The 21,854-nt window shown below is 39.6% G+C and overlaps 1 protein-coding gene and 1 pseudogene across 1 annotated transcript in view; one reads left to right on the forward strand and one right to left on the reverse strand.

The window, feature by feature from the left end:
* Positions 1-21,854, reverse strand: part of MTMR8 (myotubularin related protein 8) — a 194,575-nt gene that overhangs the window by 132,845 nt on the left and 39,876 nt on the right.
* On the forward strand, positions 9,351-9,597 carry LOC148773280 (short coiled-coil protein pseudogene; annotated as a pseudogene).

The following is a 21,854-nucleotide window of genomic DNA, read 5'->3' on the forward strand; positions in this document are numbered from 1 at the left end:
GGCAGTGACCAAAACCACCCCCTAGGAAAAGAAATTCAAGGCAAAGTGGTTGTCTGAGAAGGCTTTACAAATAGCTGAGAAAAGAAGATAAGTGAAAGACAAGGGAGAAAGGGAAAGATATACTCAATTGAACACAGAGCTCCAGAGGATAGCAAGGAGAGATAAGAAGGTCTTCTTATATGAACAATGCAAAGAAATAGAGGGAAACAATAGAATGCGAAAGACTAGAGATTTCTTCAAGAAAATTAGTGATATCAAGGGCAAATTTCTTGCAAGGATGGGCACGACAAAGGACAGAAACAGTAAGGACCTAACAGAAGCAGAAGAGGTTAAGAAGAGGTGGCAAGAACATACACAAGAATTGTACAAGAAAGATCTTAATGGCCCAGATAACCACAATGGTGTGGTCATTCAACTAGAGCCAGGCATCCTGAAATGTGAAGACAAGTAAGCCTTAGAAGTATTACTACAAAAAAAGTTAGTGGAGATGATGGAATTCTAGCTGAACTATTTCAAATCCTAAAATATGATGATGTTAAAGTGCTGCACTCAATATGCCACAAATTTGGAAAACTCAGCAGTGGCCACAGCATTGGAAAAGGTTAGTTATCATTCAAATCCCAAAGAAGGACAAGTGAAGAATGTTCAAACTACTGTACAATTGTGCTCATTTCATATCCTAGCAAGGTTTTGTTCAAAATCTTTCAAGCTAGGCTTCAGCAGTACACGAACCAAGAACTTCCAGATGTACAAGCAGGGTTTTGAAGGGCAAAGGAACCAAAGATCAAATTGCCATTATTCACTGGATCATGGAGAAAGCAAAAGAGTTCCAGAAGAACTTCTGCTTCATTGACTAAATTAAGGCCTTTGACTGTGTGGATGAAAACAAACTGGAAAATTCTAAAAGAGACGGGAGTACCAGACCACATTACCTGTCTCCTGAGAAACCAGTATAAGGGTGAAGAAGCAAGGTAGAACAGGACATGGACGGGTTCCAAATTGGGAAAAGGAATAAGTCAAGGCTGTACTGTCACCCTGCTTATTTAACTTAAGCAGAGTACATCTGTGCAAAATGTTTGGCTGGATGAATCGCAAGCTGAAATCAAGGGATGGGATGGGGAGGGAGGTGGGAGGGGGGTTCAAGATGGGGAACACATGTACACCCGGGGCAGATTCATGTCAATGTATGGCAAAGACAATACAGTAAAGTAATTAGCCACCAATTAAAATAATAATAAAAAAAAGATTGCCGGAAGAAATATCAATAACCTCAGATATGCAGATGATACAAATCTAATGACAAAAATTGAAGAGGAACTAAAGAGACTTGATGAGGGTGAAAGAGGAGAGTGAAAAAGCTGGCTTAAAACACAACATTCAAAAAACTAAGATCATAGCATCTGGTCCCATCTCTTCATGCCAAATAGAAGAGGAAAAAGTGGAAGCAGACAGATTTTCTTTTCTTGGGGTCCAAAATCCCTGTGGACAGTGAGTGCAGCCATGAAATTAAAAGACTCTTGCTCCTTGGATGGAAAGCTATGACAAACCCACATAGGATGTTAAAAAGCAGAGACATCACTTTGCCAACCAAGGTCCATATAATCAAAGCTATGGCTTTTCCAGTCGTCATGTACGTATGTGAGAGTTGGTCCATAAATAAAGCTGAGCACCAAAGAATTGATGCCTTCTGCTTGTGGTGCTAAAGAAGACTCTCGAGAGTCTCCTGGATAGCAAGGAAATCAAACCAGTCAATCCTAAAGGAAATCAAACCTAAATATTCATTGGAAGAACTGTTCATGTAGTTGAAGCTCCAATACTTTGGCCACTTGCTACGAAGAGCCGACTCATTGGAAAAGTCTCTGATTGTGGGAAACACAGAAGGCAAAAGGAGAAGGGGATGGCAGAGGATGAGGTCCTTAGAGAGCATCACCGACTCAATGGACAGGAATTTGAGAAAACTCCGGGAGACAGTGGAGGACAGAGGAGCCTAGCATACTACAGTTCATGGAGTCCCAAAGAGTAGGACACAATTAATAACTGAACAACAAGAAAAGGAGCAATAGGTTAGAGGTACACAAAGCAACATGAATAGATCCAAAAAATACATGGCTTAGTGAAAAAATAAGAAGCAGAATGAAATACTGAAGATATCACTAGTTACATAAATACAAATTCATGCAATTCCATCATGTTTTGAAGGATATATTCAAATATTCAGTTGAGTTCAGTCGCTCAGTTGTGCCGACTCTTTGAGACCCCATGAACCACAGCACACCAGGCTTCCCTGTCCATCACCAACTGCCGGAGCTTGCTCAAACTCATATCCATCAAGTCAGTGATGCCATCCAACCATCTCATCCTCTGTCGTCCCCTTCTCCCCCTGCCTTCAGTCTTTCCCATTAAGAGGGTCTTTTCAAATGTGTCAGTTCTTCGCATCAGATGACTGAAATATTGGAGCTTCAGCAACAGCCTTCCAATAAATATTCAGGACTGATTTCCTTTAGGATGGACTGGTTGGATCTCCTTGCAATCATAGAGACTCTCAAGAGACTTCTCCAATACCACAGTTCTAAAGCATCAATTCTTTTGTGCTCAGTTTTCTTTATACTCCAACTCTCACATCCATACATGACTACTTGAAAAACCACAGCTTTGACTAGACGGACTTCCGGTGGAAAGTAATGTTTCTGCTTTTTAATATGCTGTCTAGGCTGGTCATAAGTTTTCTTCCAAGGAGCAAACTTTTATAAATTTCATGACTGCAGTCACCATCTGAAGTGATTGTGGGATCCAAGAATATAAAGTCTATCACTTTTTCCATTGTTTCCCCAACTATTTGCTGAGAAGTGATGGTACTGCATGCCATGACCTTAGGTTTTATATATTGAGTTTTAAGCCACCCATTCTCTTCTTTCACTTTCATCAAGAGGCTCTTCAGTTCTTCTTCGCTTTCTGCCATAAGGGTGGTGTCATCTGCGTATGTGAAGTTATTAATATTTCTCCCAGCAATCGTGATTCCACCTTGTGTTTCCTCCAGCCTGACATTTCACATGATGTACTCTGCATATAGGATGTACATGTGACTGGTGATAGAAGCAAGGTCCAATGTTGTAAAGAGCAATATTGCATAGGAACCATGAATCAAGGCAAATTGGAAGTGGTCAAACAGGAGATGGCAAGAGTGAACGTAGACCTTCTAGGAATCAGTGAACTAAAATGGACTGGAATGGAAGAATTTAAATCAGATGAAATTATATCTACTACTGTGGGCAGGAATCCCTTAGAAGAAATAGAGTAGCCATCATGGTCAACAAAATAGTCAGAAATGCAGTACTTGGATGAAATCTCAAAAGCGACAGAATGATCTCTGTTCATTTCCAAGGCAAACCATTCAATATTACAGTAATCCAAGCCTATGCCCCAACCAGTAACGCTGAAGAAGCTGAAGTTGAACGGTTCTATGAAGATCTACAAGACCTTTTAGAACTAACACCCAAAAAAGATGTCCTTTTCATTATAGGGGACTGGAATGCAAAAGTAGGAAGTCAAGAAACACCTGGAGTAACAGGCAAATTTGGCCTTGGAGCACGGAACAAACCAGGGCAAAGGCTAATGGACTTTTGCCAAGAGAACGCATTGGTCATAGCAAACACCCTCTTTCAACAACACAAGAGAAGACTCTACACATGGACATCCCCAGATGGTCAACACGAAAATCAGATTGATTATATTCTTTGCAGCCAAAGATGGAGTAGCTGTATACAGTTAGCAAAAACGAGATCAGAAGCTGACTGAGGCTCAGATCATGAACTCCTTACTGCCATATTCAGACTGAAACTGAAGAAAGTAGGGAAAACCACTAGACCATTTAGATACGACCTAAAACAAATCCCTTATGATTATACAGTGGAAGTGAGAAATAGATTTAAGGGACTAGATCTCATAGATAGAGTGCCTGATGAACAATGGGTGGAGGTTCGTGACACTGTACAGGAGACAGGGACCAACACCATCCCCATGGAAAAGAAATGCAAAAAGGCAAAATGGCTGTCAGGGGAGACCTTACAAAAAGCTGTGAAAAGAAGAGAAGCGGAAAGCAAAGGAGAAAAGGAAAGATATAAGCATCTGAATGTAGAGTTCCAAAGAATAGAAAGGAGAGATAAGAAAGCCTTCCTTAGTGATCAATGCAAAGAAACAGATGAAAAAAGTAGAATAGGGAAGACTAGAGATCTCTACAAGAAAATTAGAGATACCAAGGGAACATTTCATGCAAAGATGGGCTCGATAAAGGACAGAAATGTTATGGACCTAACAGAAGCAGAAGATATTAAGAAGAGGTGGCAAGAATACACAGAAGAACTGTACAAAAAGGTCTTAACAACCAAGATAACCACGAACGTGTGATCACTCACCTAGAGCCAGACCTCTTGGAATGGGAAGTCAAGTGGGCCTTAGAAAGCATCACTGCAAACAAAGCTAGTGGAGGTGATGGAATTCCAACTGAGCTATTTCATATCCTGACAGATAATGCTATGAAAGCGCTGCACTCAATATGCCATCAAATTTGGAAAACTCAGCAATGGCCACAGGACTGGAAAAGGTCAGTCTTCATTCCAATCCCAAAGAAAGGCAATGCCAAAAACTATCGCACAATTGCACTCATCTCACATGCTAGTAAATTCATGCTCAAAATTCTCCAAGCCAAGCTTCAGCAATACGTGAACCGTGAACTTCCAGATGATCAAGCTGGTTTTAGAAAAGGCAGAGGAACCTGAGATCAGATTGCCAACAACAGCTGGATCATGGAAAAAGCAAAAGAGTTCCAGAAAAACATCTATTTCTGCTTCATTGACTATGCCAAAGGGTTTGACAGTGTGGATCACAAAAAACTGTGGAAAATTCTGAAAGAGATGGGAATAACAGACCACCTGACCTGCCTCTTGAGAAACCTGTATGCAAGTCAGGAAGTAACAGTTAGAACTGGGCATGGAAGAACAGACTGGTTCCAAATAGGGAAAGGAGTACATCAAGGCTGTATATTGTCACCCTGCTTATTTAACTTATATGCATAATACATCATGAGGAACGCTGGGCTGGAAGAAGCACAAGCTGGAATCAAGATTGCTGGGAGAAATATCAATAACCTCAGATAGGCAGATGACACCACCCTTATGGCAGAAAGTGAAGAGGAACTAAAAAGCCTCTTGATGAAAGTGAAAGAGGAGAGTGAAAATGTTGACTTGAAGCTCAACATTCAGAAAACTAAGATCATGGCAACTGGTCCCATCATTCATGGGAAATAGATGGGGAAACAGTGGAAACAGTGTTAGACTTTATTTTTGGGGGCTCCAAAATCACTGCAGATGCTAATTGCAGCCATAAAATTAAAAGACGCTTGCTCCTTGGAAGGAAAGTTATGAGCAAACTAGACAGCATATTAAAAAGCAGAGACATTACTTTGCCAACAAAGGTCCGTCTAGACAAGGCTATGGTTTTTCCAGTGGTCATTTATGGATGTGAGAGTTGGATTGTGAAGAAAGCTGATCACCGAAGAATTGATGCTTTTGAACTGTGGTGCTGGAGAAGACTCTTGAGAGTCCCTTGGATTGCAAGGAGATCCAACCAATCCATTCTAAAGGACATCAGTCCTGGTGCTCATTGGAAGGACTGATGCTAAAGCTGAAACTCCAATACTTTGGACACCTCATGGGAAGAGTTGACTCGTTGGAAAACACTCTGATGTTGGGAGGGATTGGGGGCAGGAGAAGAAGGGGACAACAGAGAATGAGGTGGCTGGATGGCATCACTGACTTGATGGATATGAGTTTGAGTGAACTCCAAGAGTTGGTGATGGATAGGGAGGCCTGGTGTGCTGTGATTCATGGGGTAGCAAAGAGCTGGAGACAACTGAGAGACTGAACTGAACTGAACGCTGCATATAAGTTAAATAAGCAGGGGAACAATATACAGCCTTGACGGTCCCCTTTTCCAATTTGCAAACAATCTGCTGTTCCATGTCTGGTTCTAAGTATTGCTTCTTCACCTGCATTTAGATTTTTAGGAGGCAGGTAAGGTTGTTTAGTATTCCCATCTCTAAGAATTTTCCACAGTTTTCCGTGATTCACTCAGTCAAAGGCTTTGGTGTAGTGTATAAAAGACAAGTAGATATATTTCTGGAACTCTCTTGCTTTTTCTTTGCTCCAGCGGATGTTGGCAATTTGATCTCTGGTTCCTCTGCCTTTTCTAAATCCAGCTTGAACTGCTGGAATTCCTTGTTCACGTGCTGCTGAAGCCTGGTTGGAAAATTTTGAAATTACTTTGCTAGCATGTGAGATGAGTTCAACTGTGCTGTAGTTTGAACATTCTTTCGCATTGCCTTTCTTTGGGATTAGAGTGAAAGCTGACCTTTTCCAGTACTGTGGAAACTGCTGAGCTTTCCAAATTCGCTGGTATATTGAGTCCAACACTTTCACAGCATCATCTTTTAGGACTTGAAATAGCTCAGCTGGAATCCCATCACTGTCACTAGCTTTGTCTGTAGTGATGCTGCTTAAGGCCCCTTGACTTTGCATTCCAGGATGTCTGGTTCTAGGTTAGTGATCACACCACTGTGGCTATCTGGGTCATTAAGATCTTTTTTGTACAGTTCTGTGTATTCTTGCCACCTCTTCTTAATATCTTCTGCTTCTGTTAGGTCCATACTCTTTCTGCCCTTTATTGCGCAATCTTTGCATGAAATATTCCCTTAGCATCTCTAATTTTGTTGAAGAGATCTCTAGTCTTTTCCATTCTGTTATTTTCCTGTATTTCTTTGCATTGACCACTGAGGAAGTCTTTCTTATCTCTCCTTGATATTCTTTAGAACTCTGCATTCACATGGGTATATCTTTCCTTTTCTCCTTTGCCTTTAACTTCTCTTCTTTCCTCAGCTATTTGTAAGGCCTTCTCAGACAACCGTTTTGCCTTTTTTATTTTTTTCCCCTTATGTATGGTCTTGATCATTGCCTCCTGTACAATGCCACGAACCTCTGTTCAAGCTTAGTGAGAAAGTTACATCAAAAGCTGCAATAGGCCAAAAGATAAGCCTCTTGGGTCAAACAGTTAGCCAAGTTATAAACTGAAAGAAAAAGTTCTTGAAGGAAGTTAAGTGCTACTCCAGTAGTCACATTAGTAGTAAGAAAGTAAAACACTCTGATTGCTAATATGGAGAATGTTTGAGAACTCTGGATAGAAGATCAAGCCAGCCACAACATTCCCTAAAGCCAAAGCACAATCCAGGGAAAGACTCTAACTCTATTCAATGCTTCAAATGCTGAAAGAGGAAGCTGCAGAAGAGTGAAGCTAGCAGAGGTTGATTCATGAGGTCTAAGAAAAGAAGCCATCAGTTCATTTCGGTTCAGTTCAGTCACTCACTCCTGTCCGACTCTTTGTGACCCCATGGACTGCAGCACGCCAGGCCTCCCTGTCAGTCACCAACTCCAGGAGTTTACTCAAACTCATGTCCATTGAGTCAGTGACGCCATCCAACCATCTCATCTTCTGTCTTCTCCTTGTCCTCCTGCCTTCAATCTTTCCCACCATCAGGGTTTTTACAAATGTGTCAGCTCTTCGCATCAGGTGGACAAAGTATTGGAGTTTCAGCTTCAGTATCAGTCCTTCCAATGCATATTCAGGACTGATTTCCTTTAGGATGGACTGGTTGGATCTCCTTGCAGTCCAAGGGACTCTCAAGAGTCTTCTACAACACCACAGTTCAAAAGCATCAATTCTTCAGTGCTCAGCTTTCTTTATAGCCCAACTCTCACATTCATACAAGACTACTGGAAAACCATAGCTTTGACTAGATGGACCTTTGTTGGCAAAGCAATGTCTCTGCTTTTTAATATGCTGTCTAGTTTGGTCATAACTTTTCTTTCAAGGGGTAAGCATCTTTTAATTTCATGGCTGCAGTCACCATCTGCAGTGATTTTGGAGCACAGAACAATAAAATCTGTCACTGTTTCCCCATCTATTTGCCATGAAGTGATGGGATCAGATGCCATGATCTTAGTATTCTGAATGTTAACTTTTAAGCCAACTTTTTCACTCTCCTTTCACTTTCATCAAGAGGCTCTTTAGTTCTTTGCTTTCTGCTCTAAGGATGGTGTCATCTGCATATCTAACATGCATGTTATCTGCATTTCTCCCAGAAATCTCTATTCCAGCTTGTGCTTCTTCCAGCCCAGCATTCCTCATGATGTACTCTGCATATAAGTTAAATAAGCAGGGTGACAAGATACAGTCTTGACATACTCCTTTCCCAATTTGGAAAAAGGCTGTTGTTCCATGTCCAATTCTAACTGTTGCTTCCTGACCTGCATACAGATTTTTCAAGAGGCAGGTCAGGTGGTCTGGTATCCCCATCTCTTGAAGAATTTTCCACAGTTTTTTGTGATCTACACAGTCAAAGGCTTTGGCATAGCCAATAAAGCAGAAATAGATGTTTTTTCTGGAACACTCTTGCTTTTTCTATGATCCAATGGCTGTTGGCAATTTGATCTCTGGTTCCTCTGCTTTTTCTAAATTCAGCTTGAACATCTGGAAGTTCACAGTTCATGTACTGTTGAAGCCTGGCTTGGAGAAATTTGAGCATGAATTTACTAGCATGTGAGATGAGTGCAATTTTGTGGTAGTGTAAGCATTCCTTGGCAATGCCTTTCTTTGGGATTAAAATGAAAACTGATCTTTTCCAGTACTGTTGCCACTGTTGAGTTTTCCAAATTTGTTCTCCACAACATAAAATTACAAGGTAAAGCAGCAAGTGTAAATGTATTAATAGAAGATACAACAAATTATTCAGAAGACTTAGCTAAAATAATAAATATGGCTACACTAAACGATCGATCTTCAATGTAGATGAAACAGCCTTATTTTGGATGATGATTCTATCTAACATCTTCAGAGCTAGAAAGAAATCAGTGTCTCGCTTCAGATTTCAAAAGATATATTGACTCTCTTGTTAGGACCTAATGCAGCTGGTGATTTTAAATTGAACTCAATGTCCATTTAAAATTCCTAAAATCCTAGGGCCCTTAAGCATTATGCTAAGTATACTCTTGCTCTATAAATGGAACAAAAAACCTGGACAATACCACATCCGTTTACAACATGGCTCACTGAATATTTGAAACCCACTCTTGAGACCTAGTATTCATAAAAATATTCCTTTCAAAATATTATTGCTCAGGTGCCAGTTGTTCCAAGTGTGCAGGCCTGAGGTGTCCTCCTAGTTCCTTCCCCTGCCAGCACCTCAAATGGCAGACAACTCATCAAGAATTCTGTATCCAAGACCTGAAAATTTGTTACTTAAGATGATGAATGCTGACATAGATGCAGTCGATGCTGAAAATTAGGTTGAATTAGAGGGGAAAACATTACTTATTAATCAAGAGTTGAATTTCTAACACACACTTGAAGACCACTCTGCAAGAGTAGATGCAGTTAAGGAAGAAAATCTGATGCTAAAATCAGAAAATCCAGTTCTTAGTATATACAGAAAACCTCATGAGAGATTCCAGTATTTTTCAAACAGCTGACAGAAAAAGCAAAAGAAAGTAAGGGATTGATATCCATTATGTCTTTACGGGATTGCTGCTGATCTTTTTTCCTTTAAAACTTGGATAGATTCCAAAAGTTATAGGATTATTGTTTGTGGCTTCACTGAGTATTTATAAAGATGACAGATATGGGCAAAATTAAAAGCATAACAGAAGACTTCCAAGAGTTTGTGTATTATGTTAGTCTATGAAAACATGCAAATGTAGAGACTTTACAATTAGAAATGCATATTTATGAGACTTGAAAATGAATGTTATATCAAATTTACTTTTATTTATAGGTTTAGCTTTCTCTTTTACTATAGACATACAAGAAAATAAACACCTTATTGCAACAAAGTGACCAAAATCATACTGCATGCACACTTTTATGTATCCTGTCCACCACTGTGTGCCTCATCTCCATTTGCTTTCTTCCCGTTTTCCTTCCTCTAAGGAAAAAAATGGTTTCACATTTGTAAAAGTAATTTCAGTAGTTACTCATCTAGGAGGGGAAGCAGAACTTCTAACTGCTAAAAATTAACCAAAATAAAATACTTTCTTAGGGTTTATTTGTTATGTTTAGTAGTAAGATAGGATAGTTGCTTTCTCTTTAATCAATTGAAAATGGAGACTCTAAAAATGAAGATTTTTCTTTGAACTATCATATTGGGAAGATTTGTTGTTAAAAACTTCCTTTGCACAAAATAACCTACGTGGTATCTAAAAAGATGAGCTCTGGCTGTTTGTTTGTTGAAATAGAAATTTTTGAGGAAAAATATAAATAAGTTGGGAAAAATACTTGGTAAGTACTTGTAACCAACTCCTAATGTTTTTACTCAAGATTTCTGTTATCTCTAGCACAGATTAGATTGTGCGGGGACTATATAAGAAAATGGATTAAGTTTGGCTTTATATAAACCACACTGGGAAGAAAATAACGCTTGGTCTCAGGTTTAATACCTAGTAGATTAACTTGGCAAAGTCCCTTAAGAGTGTATTAGTATCAAAATTATGAACAAAACGGGAGAATTTTACATGTATGCTAATTGATGATTTCTCAGTATTTTATCACACTCAGTTCAGTTCAGTTCAGTCGCTCAGTCGTGTCCGACTCTTTGCGACCCCATGAATCACAGCACGCCAGGCCTCCCTGTCCATCACCAACTCCCGGAGTTCACTCAAACTCATGTCCATCAAGTCGGTGATGCCACCCAGCCATCTCATTCTCTGTCGTCCCCTTTTCCTCCCGCCCCCAATCCCTCCCAGCATCAGAGTCTTTTACAGTGAGTCAACTCGTCGCATGAGGTGGCCAAAGTATTGCAGTTTCAGCTTTAGCATCAGTCCTTCCAATGAACACCCAGGATTGATATCCTTCAGAATGGACTGGTTGGAGCTCCTTGCAGTCCAAGGGACTCTCAAGAGTCTTCTCCAGAACCACAGTTCAAAAGCATCAATTCTTCGGCGCTCAGCTTTCGTCACAGTCCAACTCTCACATCCATACATGACCACTGGAAAAACCATAGCCTTGACTTGACGGACCTTTGTTGGCAAAGTAATATCTCTGCTTTTTAATATGCTATCAAGGTTGGTCATAACTTTCCTTCCAAGGAGTAGGCGTCTTTTAATTTCATGGCTGCAATCAGCATCTGCAGTGATTTTGGAGCCCCAAAAAATAAAGTCTGACACTGTTTACACTGTTACCCCATCTATTTCCCATGAAGTGATGGGACCAGATGCCATGATCTTTGTTTTCTGAATGTTGAGCTTCAAGTCAACATTTTCACTCTCCTCTTTCACTTTCTTCAAGAGGCTTTTGAGTTCCTCTTCACTTTCTGCCATAAGGGTGGTGTCATCTGCATATCTGAGGTTATTGATATTTCTCCCAGCAATCTTGATTCCAGCTTGTGCTTCTTCCAGCCCAGTGTTCCTCATGATGTACTCTGTATATAAGTTAAATAAGCAGGGTGACAATATACAGCCTTGACGTACTCCTTTTCCAATTTGGAACCAGTCTGTTGTTCCATGTCCAGTTCTGACTGTTGCTTCCTGACCTGCATACAGGTTTCTCAAGAGGCAGGTCAGGTGGTTTGGGATTCCCATCTCTTTCAGAATGTTCCACAGTTTATTGTGATCCACACAGTCAAAGGCTTTGGCATAGTCAATGAAGCAGAAATAGATGTTTTTCTGGAACTCTCTTGCTTTCTCCATGATCCAGCTGTTGTTGGAAATTTGATCTCTGGTGCCTCTGCCTTTTCTAAAACCTTCTTGAACATTTGGGAGTTCATCGTTCACATGTTGCTGAAGCCTGGCTTGGAGAATTTTGAGCATGACTTTACTAGTGTGTGAGATGAGTGCAATTGTTCGGTAGTTTGAACATTCTTTGGCATTGCCTTTCTTTAGGATTGGAATGAAGACTGACCTTTTCCAGTCCTGTGGCCACTGCTGAGTTTTCTAAATTTGCTGGTATATTGAGTGCAGCACTTTCAGAGCATCATCTTTCAAGATTCAAGATGCGAGAGTCGCCGGCTCTGGCTGCGCAGACGTGAGAGACCCCGGCTCCGGCAGCGCAGACGCGAGAGATGCTGGCTCTGGCGCAACCGACCATGCACAGAAGCACTGCCAGGAGGAGCTACCCCACGCCCAAGGCCAGGGCCAGTGGCGGAGAGGAGCTACCCCTCGTCCAATAGGCAGTGGCTGTGCGGGCGCAGGAGGGCCGAGAGGAGCTACTCCACGTTCAAGGTCGGGAGGGGCGGCCCTGAAGAGATACCCCTCGTCCAAGGTAAGGTGCAACGGCTGCGCTTTGCTGGAGCAGCTGTGAAGAGATATCCCACGACCAAGGTAAGAGAAACCCAAATAAGATGGTAGGTATTGCGAGGGGGCATCAGAGGGCAGACACACTGCAGTCATAATCACAGAAAACTAGTCGATCTGATTCCATGGACCACAGCCGAATGTGGTCCACTGGAGAAGGGAATGGCAAACCACTTCAGTATACTTGCCTTGAGAACCGCATGAGCAGTATCAAAAGGCAAAATAATAGGATACTGAATGAGGAATTCCCTAGGTCGGTAGGTGCCCAGTATGCTACTGGTGATCAGTGGAGAAATAACTCCAGAAGGAATAAAGGGATGGAGCCAAAGCAAAACCAATACCCAGTTGTGGATATGACTGGTGATAGAAGCAAGGTCCGATGCTGTAAAGAGCAATATTGCATAGGAACCTGAAATGTTAGGTCCATGAATCAAGGCAAATTGGAAGTGGTCAAACAGGAGATGGTAAGAGTGAACGTAGACATTCTAGGAATCAGTGAACTAAAATGGACTGGAATGGGTGAATTTTATCACACTACTCCCAGAATTTTTTGTAAACGCAACTACTGGTTTACAGCGTTTCAGTCGGTTAAGAGTTCATTGTTGTTGTTTTTTTTTTATTTACTTTGTAGATTCCATTTGATAAGGAAACCAGTATCAGAAGTAATGTTAAAATATTAAATAGGAAAAAAGATCCACTAATTTCCCTGGTGGCTCAGAGGTTAAAGCATCTGCCTCCAATGCGGGAGACCCGGGTTCGATCCCAGGGTCAGGAAGATCCCCTGGAGAAGGAAACAGTAACCCACTCCAGTATTCTTGCCTGGAAAATCCCATGGACGGAGAAGCCTGGTAGGCTACAGTTCATGGGGTCGCATAGAGTCGGACACGACTGAGCAATGGAACGGAATGGAACGGAATATAGTTTATGGTTATTAAATTTTAAGCTAATGTTGGAATAATCTTATGTTTGTATTGGTGTAAGATTTGATGGCTTTAGCTGTATGAACATGTAATAGTCATACATAAACATTTTGCAACTTTGTGACATTAATTTTCAAACATTTAAAATTGTGTTGCAGCTATGCTTTGCTGTTTAATAAAAAACTGTCTCAAAAATATATTATTACTCACTAAAATTGCACCCGGTCAACCAAGAGAATGTGTACATGATTCATGTTGCTTTAAGCTTGCTAACACAACATCCCTTCTGCAGCCCACATATCAATAAGTCATTCTGATTTTTAGAACTTATTATTTAAGAGATATATTTTGTAAGGCTATAGGTGCCATAGATACTGATGGCCTGATGGACATGTTCAAAGTAAGTGGAATTCCTTCTGGAAAGGATTCACCATTCTAGGTACCACTAAGGACATTCATGATTTATGGGAAGAGAACAAAATATCAACATTGTTAGGAGTTTGGAAGTTAATCATCATGAATGACTTTAAGGGGATCAAGACCAGTATCTGCAAATGTGATGGAAATATCAAGAAAACTAGAATTTGAAGTGGAGGCTAAAGATGTGACTGAATTATTATATTAAGTGAAGTAAGTCAGAGAAAGACACATATTACATGATATCACTTGTATGATACAAATGAATGCATTTTCAAAATAGAAATCGACTCAGAAATAGAAAACAAACTTATGATTACCAAAAGGGAAGGTGGGATAGTGGGAGAGAAGGAGAGACAAATTAGGAGTTTGGCATTAACATATACACACCACTATATATAAAATAGGTAAATAAGAAGGACCCACTGTATAGCATATGGAACTATTATACTCAATATCTTTTAATAACTTACAGTGTAAAAGAATTTGAAAAAGAGTGTACATATGTGTGTGTGTGTGTGTATAATTGAATCACTTTGAAATACACTTGAAACTAACAAAACATTGTAAATTAACTATTCTTCAATAAAAGAGAAATATTATACCCAAAAATGTGACTAAATGGCTGCAATTTCACAATAAAACTTTAACAAGGGAGGAGATGCGTCTTATGGATGAGGAAAAAATGTGATTTCTGGAGATGGAATTTACTCTTGTTGAAGGAGCTGTGAAGATTCTTGAAATTTCAGCAAAGGATTTAGAGTATTACATAAACAACTGATTAAGCAGCAGCAGGATTTGAGAGGGTTGACTCTACTTGAGAAAGAAGTTCTAAAGTGTATCAAATAGTACTGTATGCTACAGAGAAATTGTTCCTGAAAGAAAGAGTCAATCAGTGTGGCAAATTTCATTGTTGTCTTATTTTAAGAAATTACCAAAGCCACTCCAACCTTCAGCAACCCTGATCGGTCAGCAGCCACCAACATCAAGGCAAGAAAACTACGAATTGCTGAAGGCTCAGATGATGTCTAGCAATTTTTAAATAATAAAGTGAAAGTGAAAGTCGCTCAGTCATGTCCAACTCTTTATAACTCCATGGACTATACAGACCATGGAACTCTCCAAGCCAGAATACTGGAGTGGGTAGCCTTTCCCTTCTCCAGGGGATCTTCTCAACCCAGGGATGGAACCCAGGTCTCCCACATTGTGGGAAGATTATTTACCCACTGAGCCACAAGGGAAGCCCAAGAATATTAGAGTGGATAGCCTCTCCTTTCTCCAGTGGATCTTCCTGATCCAGGAATCGAACCAGGGTCTCCTGCATTGCAGGCGGATTCTTTACCAACTGAGCTATCAGGGAAACCCTTAAATAATAAAGTATATTTAAGGTATATACCGGAGAAGGCAATGGTAAGCCACTCCAGTACTCTTGCCTAGAAAATCCCATGGATGAAGGAGTCTGGTAGGCTTCAGTCCGTGGGGTCGCTAAGGGTCAGACACGACTGAGCGACTTCACTTTCACTTTTCACTTTCACACACTGGAGAAGGAAATGGCAACCCACTCCAGTGTTCTTGCCTGGAGAATCCCAGGGATGGGGGAGCCTGGTGGGCTTCCGTCTATGGGGTCACACAGAGTCGGACACGAGTGAAGTGACTTAGCAGCAGCAGCAGCAAGGTATATACATTGATTTTTTAGATATAATGCTTTATCACACACTTAGTAGACTAAAATATAGTATTAAAAAGTTTTACATGCACTGAGAAGCAAAAAAGATAAATGTGACTTGCTTTATTGTGATTCTCATTTCATTGCTGTGGTCTGGAACAATATATCCAAGGTACGAAGGTAAATGAAAGATGGCCTGGCATTGATCAATGATAGTAACACACCATGAGTGAGGTACATGTGATGAACTCAATTCTATATATCTGAGGTTGAAAAACAGAGACAAACAGAAAGCCACATTTCCTTTTTAAAATTATGGGAAATAATCTTAGAGACTTAAAAGATATTCTACAATGTTGGCCTCTTTAATTCATCCACACTCATGGTTGAACTTGTTTTTAACATTGGTACCTCTACATCCTTAGGCATTGTGACTTTCATTTACAATGGGATAAAAGGAAAAATGCCTGAGATCACATCAACATCAAATTCCTAACCCAATGCTTTTCTCTTTTTTAAAATTTATGTTTAACTGGAGGATAACTGCTTTACAAAGTTATGTTGGTTTCTGTTGTATGGCAACATGAATAAGCTCTATATATACATATATCTCCTCCCTCTTAAGCCTCCCTCGAATCTCCCTATCCTACCTCTCTAGTTCATCACAGAGTACTGAGCTGAGTTCCCTGTGCTATACAGGTACTTCCCACTAATTATCTATTTTACACATGGTAGTATACATATTCAATGTTACTCTCCTAATTAATTCCTGCTTCTCCTTCCCCTGCTGTGTCCACAAGTATGTTCTCTACATCTGTTTCTCTAGTCCTGCTGTGCAAATAGGTTCATCAGTACAATTTTCTAGATTCCATGTATATAGGTTAATAAACAATATTTGATTTTCTCTTTCTAACTTACTTCACTCTGTATAACAGGCCCTAAGTTCATCCGCCTCAGCATAACTGTCCCAAATTCTAACCTTTTTATGGCCGAGCAATATTCCATTGTATATATACACCATGACTTCTTTATCCATTCATCAGTCAATGGACATTAGCTCTCTTTCATGTTCTTATTGTTGTTGTTCAGTCACGCAGTCATGTCCAACTCTTTGTGACCCCATACGCTGCAGCATACCAGGCTTCCCTGTTGACACTTCACTGTCTCCCAGAGTTTGCTCAAACTCATGTCCATTGAGTCAATTATGTCATCCAAACATCTCATCCTCAGTCTCCACTTCTCCTCTTGCCCTCATTCTTTCCCAGGATCAGGGTGTTTTTCAATGAGTCAGCTCTTCACATCAGGGGGCCAAAGTATTAGAGCGTCAGCATCAGGCCTTCCAATGAATATTCAGGGATGATTTCCTTTAGGACTGACTGGTTTGATCTCCTTGTTGTCCAATGGACTCTCAAGAGTCTTCTCCAGCACCACAGTTTGAAAGCATCAATTTTTTGACACTCAGCCTTCTTTATGGTACAACTCTCACATCTGTTCTAGCTATTATAAATAGTGCTGCTATGAACACTAGGGTACATGCATCTTTTTGAATTATGGTTTTCTCAGTGTATATGCCCAGTATAAGGATTGCTGGGTCATAAGGCAGATTTATTCCTAATTATTAACGAATCTCATATTGTTTTCCATAGTGTTCGTATCACTTTACATACCTATCCACAGTGAAAGAAGGTCCCCTTTTCCCCACATCCTCTCCAGCATTTATTGTTTGTAGATTTTTTTTTTTTGATGATGACAATTCTGATCAGTGAGGTGATATCTCATTGTAGCTTTGATTTGGATTTCTCTAATGATGAGAGATGTTGAGCATCTTTTCATGTGTTTGTCAGCCAACTGTAAGTCCTCTTTGAAGAAATGTCTGTTTACGTCTTCTGCCCATTTTTGATTGGGTAGATTTTCTGATATTGAGCTGCATGAGCTGCTTGTACATTTTAGAGATTAATCCTCTCTCAGTTGCTTCATCTCCCATTCTGAAGGTTACCTTCTTATCTTGTTTATAGTTTCCTGTGCTGTACATTTGATTATTTTTGTTTTTATTTCCATTACTCTAGGAGGTAGGTTGGGCTTCCATGGTGGCTCAGATGGTAAAGAATCCTCCTGCAATGCAGAAGACCTGGGTTTGGTCCCTGGGTTGGGAAGATCACTTTGAGGAGTGCATGGCAACTCACTCCAGTAATCTTGCCTGGAGAATTCCCATGGACAGAGGTGCCTGGCAGGCTAAAGTCCATGGGGTCGCAGAGTCAGACACAACTGAGTGACTAAGCAGAGCACAGCACAGGTGGTGGGTCAAAGAGGACCTTACTGCAACTTACATCAAATAATGTTCTGTCTATGTTTTCCTCCAAAGTTTTAGAGTATCTAGCCTTACATATAGCTCTTTAATCCATTTTGAGTTTCTTTTTGTGTATGGTATTAGGAAGTGTTCTAATTTCATTCTTTCACATGTATCTCTCTAATTTTCCTGGCACTACTTATGGAAGAGGCTATCTTTTGTCCAATGTATATTCTTGCCTCCTTTGCCAAAGACAAGGTGACCATAGGTGCGTTGGGTTTATCTCTGGGCCTTCTATCTAGTCTGAAGTCAGGAAGGTTGATTCTTCCAGCTGTTTTTCTTTCTCAAGATTGCGTTGGTTATTCAGGGATATTTGTGTTTTCATATAAATTATAATTTTTCTTTTGTTGCTGTTCTATGTTGTTTGATAGATTTCAATAAACCTATACATTACTTTGCTTAGTAGGGTCATTTTCACAATATTGATCCTTCCATCCAAGGACACGGTATATCACTCCATTTATGTTATCCTTGATTTCTTTTATCAGTGTCTTATAGTTTTCTGCATACAGACCTTTTGTCTCTTTAAATAGTTTTATTTCTAGGTGTTTTATTATTTTTGTTGCAATGGTGAATGGAACTGTTTCCCTAATTTCTCTTTCTGGTTTTTCATTGTTAGTGTATAGGAATGCTAGGGACTTTTGTGTATTAACTTTGAATCCTTGGACTTTACTTAATTCATTGATTAGCTCTAGTAATTTTTGAGTGGCATTTTTAGGGTTTTCTGTGTATACTATCATGTCATCTGCAAATAGTGACAGTTTTACTTCTTCTTTTCCAATCTGGATTTTTAAATTTATTTTTCTTCTTTGATTACTCTGGCTAAGAATTCCAGAACTACATTAAATAACAGTGGCAAGAGAGAACACCTTTGTCTTGTTTATGATCTTAGAGGAAATGGTTTCAGTTTTTCAACATTCAGAATAATGGTTGCAACGGTTTTCTCTTTATATAGTGTACATTAGATTTAGGTTGGTTCCTTCTATACCCATTTTCTGGAATTTTGATCATAAGTGGTTGTTGAATTTTGTTAAAAGCTTTTTCTGCATCTATTGAGATGATCATATGGGTTTTATCTTTCAATCTGTTAATATGGTGTAACATTGATTGATTTGTGTATACTGAAGAATCCTTACATCCCTAGGATAAACTCCACTTGATGATGGTGTCTGATCCTTTTAATTTGCTGTTTGATTCTGTTTGCAAGTATTTTGTCGAGGAGTTTTGCATCAGTGTTCATTGGTTACACTGGCCTGTAATTTTCTTGTTTTGTGATATCTTTGGTTTTGTTATCAGAATGATGGAGGTCTTGTAGAATGACTTTGGGATTGTCCCTCTCTCTGCAAATGTTTGGAAGAGTTTGAGAAGGATAGGTGCCAGCTCTTCTCTAAATATTTGATAGAATTCACCTCTGAAATCATCTGTCCCTAGGATTTGTTTTTTGGAAAATTTTTTATCACAGTTTTTATTTCAATGCTTGTGATTGGTCTAATCTTATTTTCTATTTCTTCCTGTTTCAGTCTTGGAATGTTGTACTTTTCTAAAAATATGTCTATTTCTTCCCAGTTTTCCATTTTATTGGCATATAATTGCTTGTAGTATTTAATCCATTTACATTTAAATTATTTACATATATGCTCCTATTGGCATTTTCTTAATTTTTCTGGGTTGTTTTTGTAGGTCTTTTATTTCTTTTCTGTTTCTTGCCTAGAGAAGTCCCTTTAACATTTGTTGTAAAGCTGGTTTGGTAGTGAAGAATTCTGTTAACTCTCGCTTGTCTGTAAAGCTTTTGATTTCTCCATCAATTCTGAATGAGATCCTTGCTGTGTAGAGTAATCTTGTTTAGGTTTTTCCCTTTCATTACTTTAAACATATTCTGCCACTCCCTTCTGGCCTGTAGAGTTTCTGCTGAAAAATCAGCTGTTAACCTTATGAGGATTCACTTGTACGTAATTTGCTGCATTTCCCTTACTGCTTTTAATATTTTCTATTTGTGTTTAAATTTTGTTAGTTTCATCAATACATGCCTGGGTGGGTTTCTCCTTGGGTTTATCCTATATCAGACTCTCTGTGCTTCCCAAATTTGATTGACTATTCCCTTTCCCATGTTAGGGAACTTTTCATCTATAATCTCTTGAACGATTTTCCAGATCCTTTCTCTTTCTTTTCTTCTGAGGCGCCTATAATTTTAATGTTGGTGAATTTAATACTGTCCCACAGGTCTGAGACAGTCAATTCTTTTCATTCATGTTTTCTTTATTCTGCTCTTCAGCAGTTATTTTCACAATTCTACCATCTAGCTCACTTATCAGTTTTTCTTCCTCAGTTATTCTGCTATTGATTCCTTCTAGAGTATTTCTAATTTCAGTAACTGTGTTGGTGATCTCTGCTAGTTTATTCTTTATTTCTTCTAGGTCATTGTTAAATGTGTTAATTGATTCTTGCATTTCCTCCATTCTATTTTCAAGGTTTTAGATATATTTACTATCATTACTCTGAATTCTTTTTCAGGGAGCTTACCTATTTCCTCTTCATTTATTTGGTCTTGTGGGTTTTCACCTGTTCCTTCATCCTCACAATATTTTTGTCTTTTCATTTTGTCTGAGTTATTACATTTGGGATCACCTATCCCCAGGCTGTAGTATCACAGTTCTTCTTGCTTCTATTCTCTGCCCCTGATGGGTGAGGTTTGTCCAGCAGCTTGCACAGGTTTTATGTTGAGAGGGGCTTGTGCCTTCCTTCTGATGTGTGGAGATAAGCTTTTTCCTCTGATGGGCAGGATCGTATGAGGTGATGTGTTTTGTGGTAACTATGGGCAGTCTGTATGCTGATGATTGGGTTTGTGTTCCAGTCTTGCTTGTCATTTGGGTGAGGCATCTAGTGCTGGGTGCTGCAGGCAGTTGAGTGGTGCTGATCTTGGATTCAGATGGAGGCATTAATGGGATTTCTTATCAATTAATACTCCCTGGGGTCAGAACTTTCCTGATGATCTAATATCCTGGACTCAGCTCTCCATCCAACAGGTTCAGGGCCAACTTCTGGTTGGGGAACCAAGACCCCACAAACCATTTGTCATCATAATAAAAGGGATTTTAATAAAGCAAACAATAAAAATCATAAAACACAAATGGTAAAAGCAGTATCACTGAAACAGAAACAAAAAGAAATACACATACACAAGAAACTAAAAGAAATGAAAGAAACCACAAGAGAGCAATTCAATCAACAAAAGACATAAAAAATGAAATCAACCAATTAAAAACAAAACTAACTGAAACACAAAACAGAAAGCAAAACTGAAGCACAGTACCAACAGAGGAATAAAGCCAAGAAAACAAGGGAAACAGCCAAAAATGGTAAAAAAAAAAAAGAAAAGCTAAAACAGAGGTATAGAAACATATAAATATGTTTCTATGTTAGACCTCATATAAACATAAAAGATCTATATATGTTTTTAAAAAGACACAGAACAGCAGAAAGCCAAAGTAGTAAAAATATATAAAAGAAACAAAAAGTATGATTTATAAAATCCCAAAAACCTTAATAGAGATAATAATAACAACTGCAACAAGAGAAAGAAGAGATTAAAAGGAAAAACAAGAAAAGCAGAACAAACAAGAGAATGAACCAAAACATAAAAAAAAATAATAAATATTTTCCTAGGATCTCACCCTTGCCTCTGCTGTGAACCATAACCCACTTCCACCTCCCTACAAGGTCTTCCAATGCTGTGGAGGGCTGGTCTCTGGACCTGCGGTGGGCCCTGTGGGGACAGCTCAGACCCTAGTCTGATCCTACTCCTGCCTGTGCTTCTCTCCAATCTCCATGTCTGCCAGAGCTAGAGCAGTTTCTTTTGTAGGAACACTAATTGTCCTTTTACATTCCATGGATGGTTTTTTATATTCTTCATTAGTCACTTTGCCCCTAGAGTTCAATTGTGGCTTTATCCCTATCTCTGCATTGGGGTCATCCACAGGAGCTGCTCCTGAGGCTGCTCTGAAGGATTTGGGTTTGCCCCAGGTCCAAGTGACTTAGCAGCAGCAGCAGCAGGAAAGATAGGGTATGGAGGTGGCATGGCTGCTTGGATTGTGATGACCCTGGTGGTGCCAGTTGTG

The sequence above is a fragment of the Moschus berezovskii genome, chromosome X, assembly GCF_049115385.1.
Source record: "Moschus berezovskii isolate FMDL1 chromosome X, NW_MosBer_1.0, whole genome shotgun sequence".
NCBI lineage: Eukaryota > Metazoa > Chordata > Mammalia > Artiodactyla > Moschidae > Moschus > Moschus berezovskii.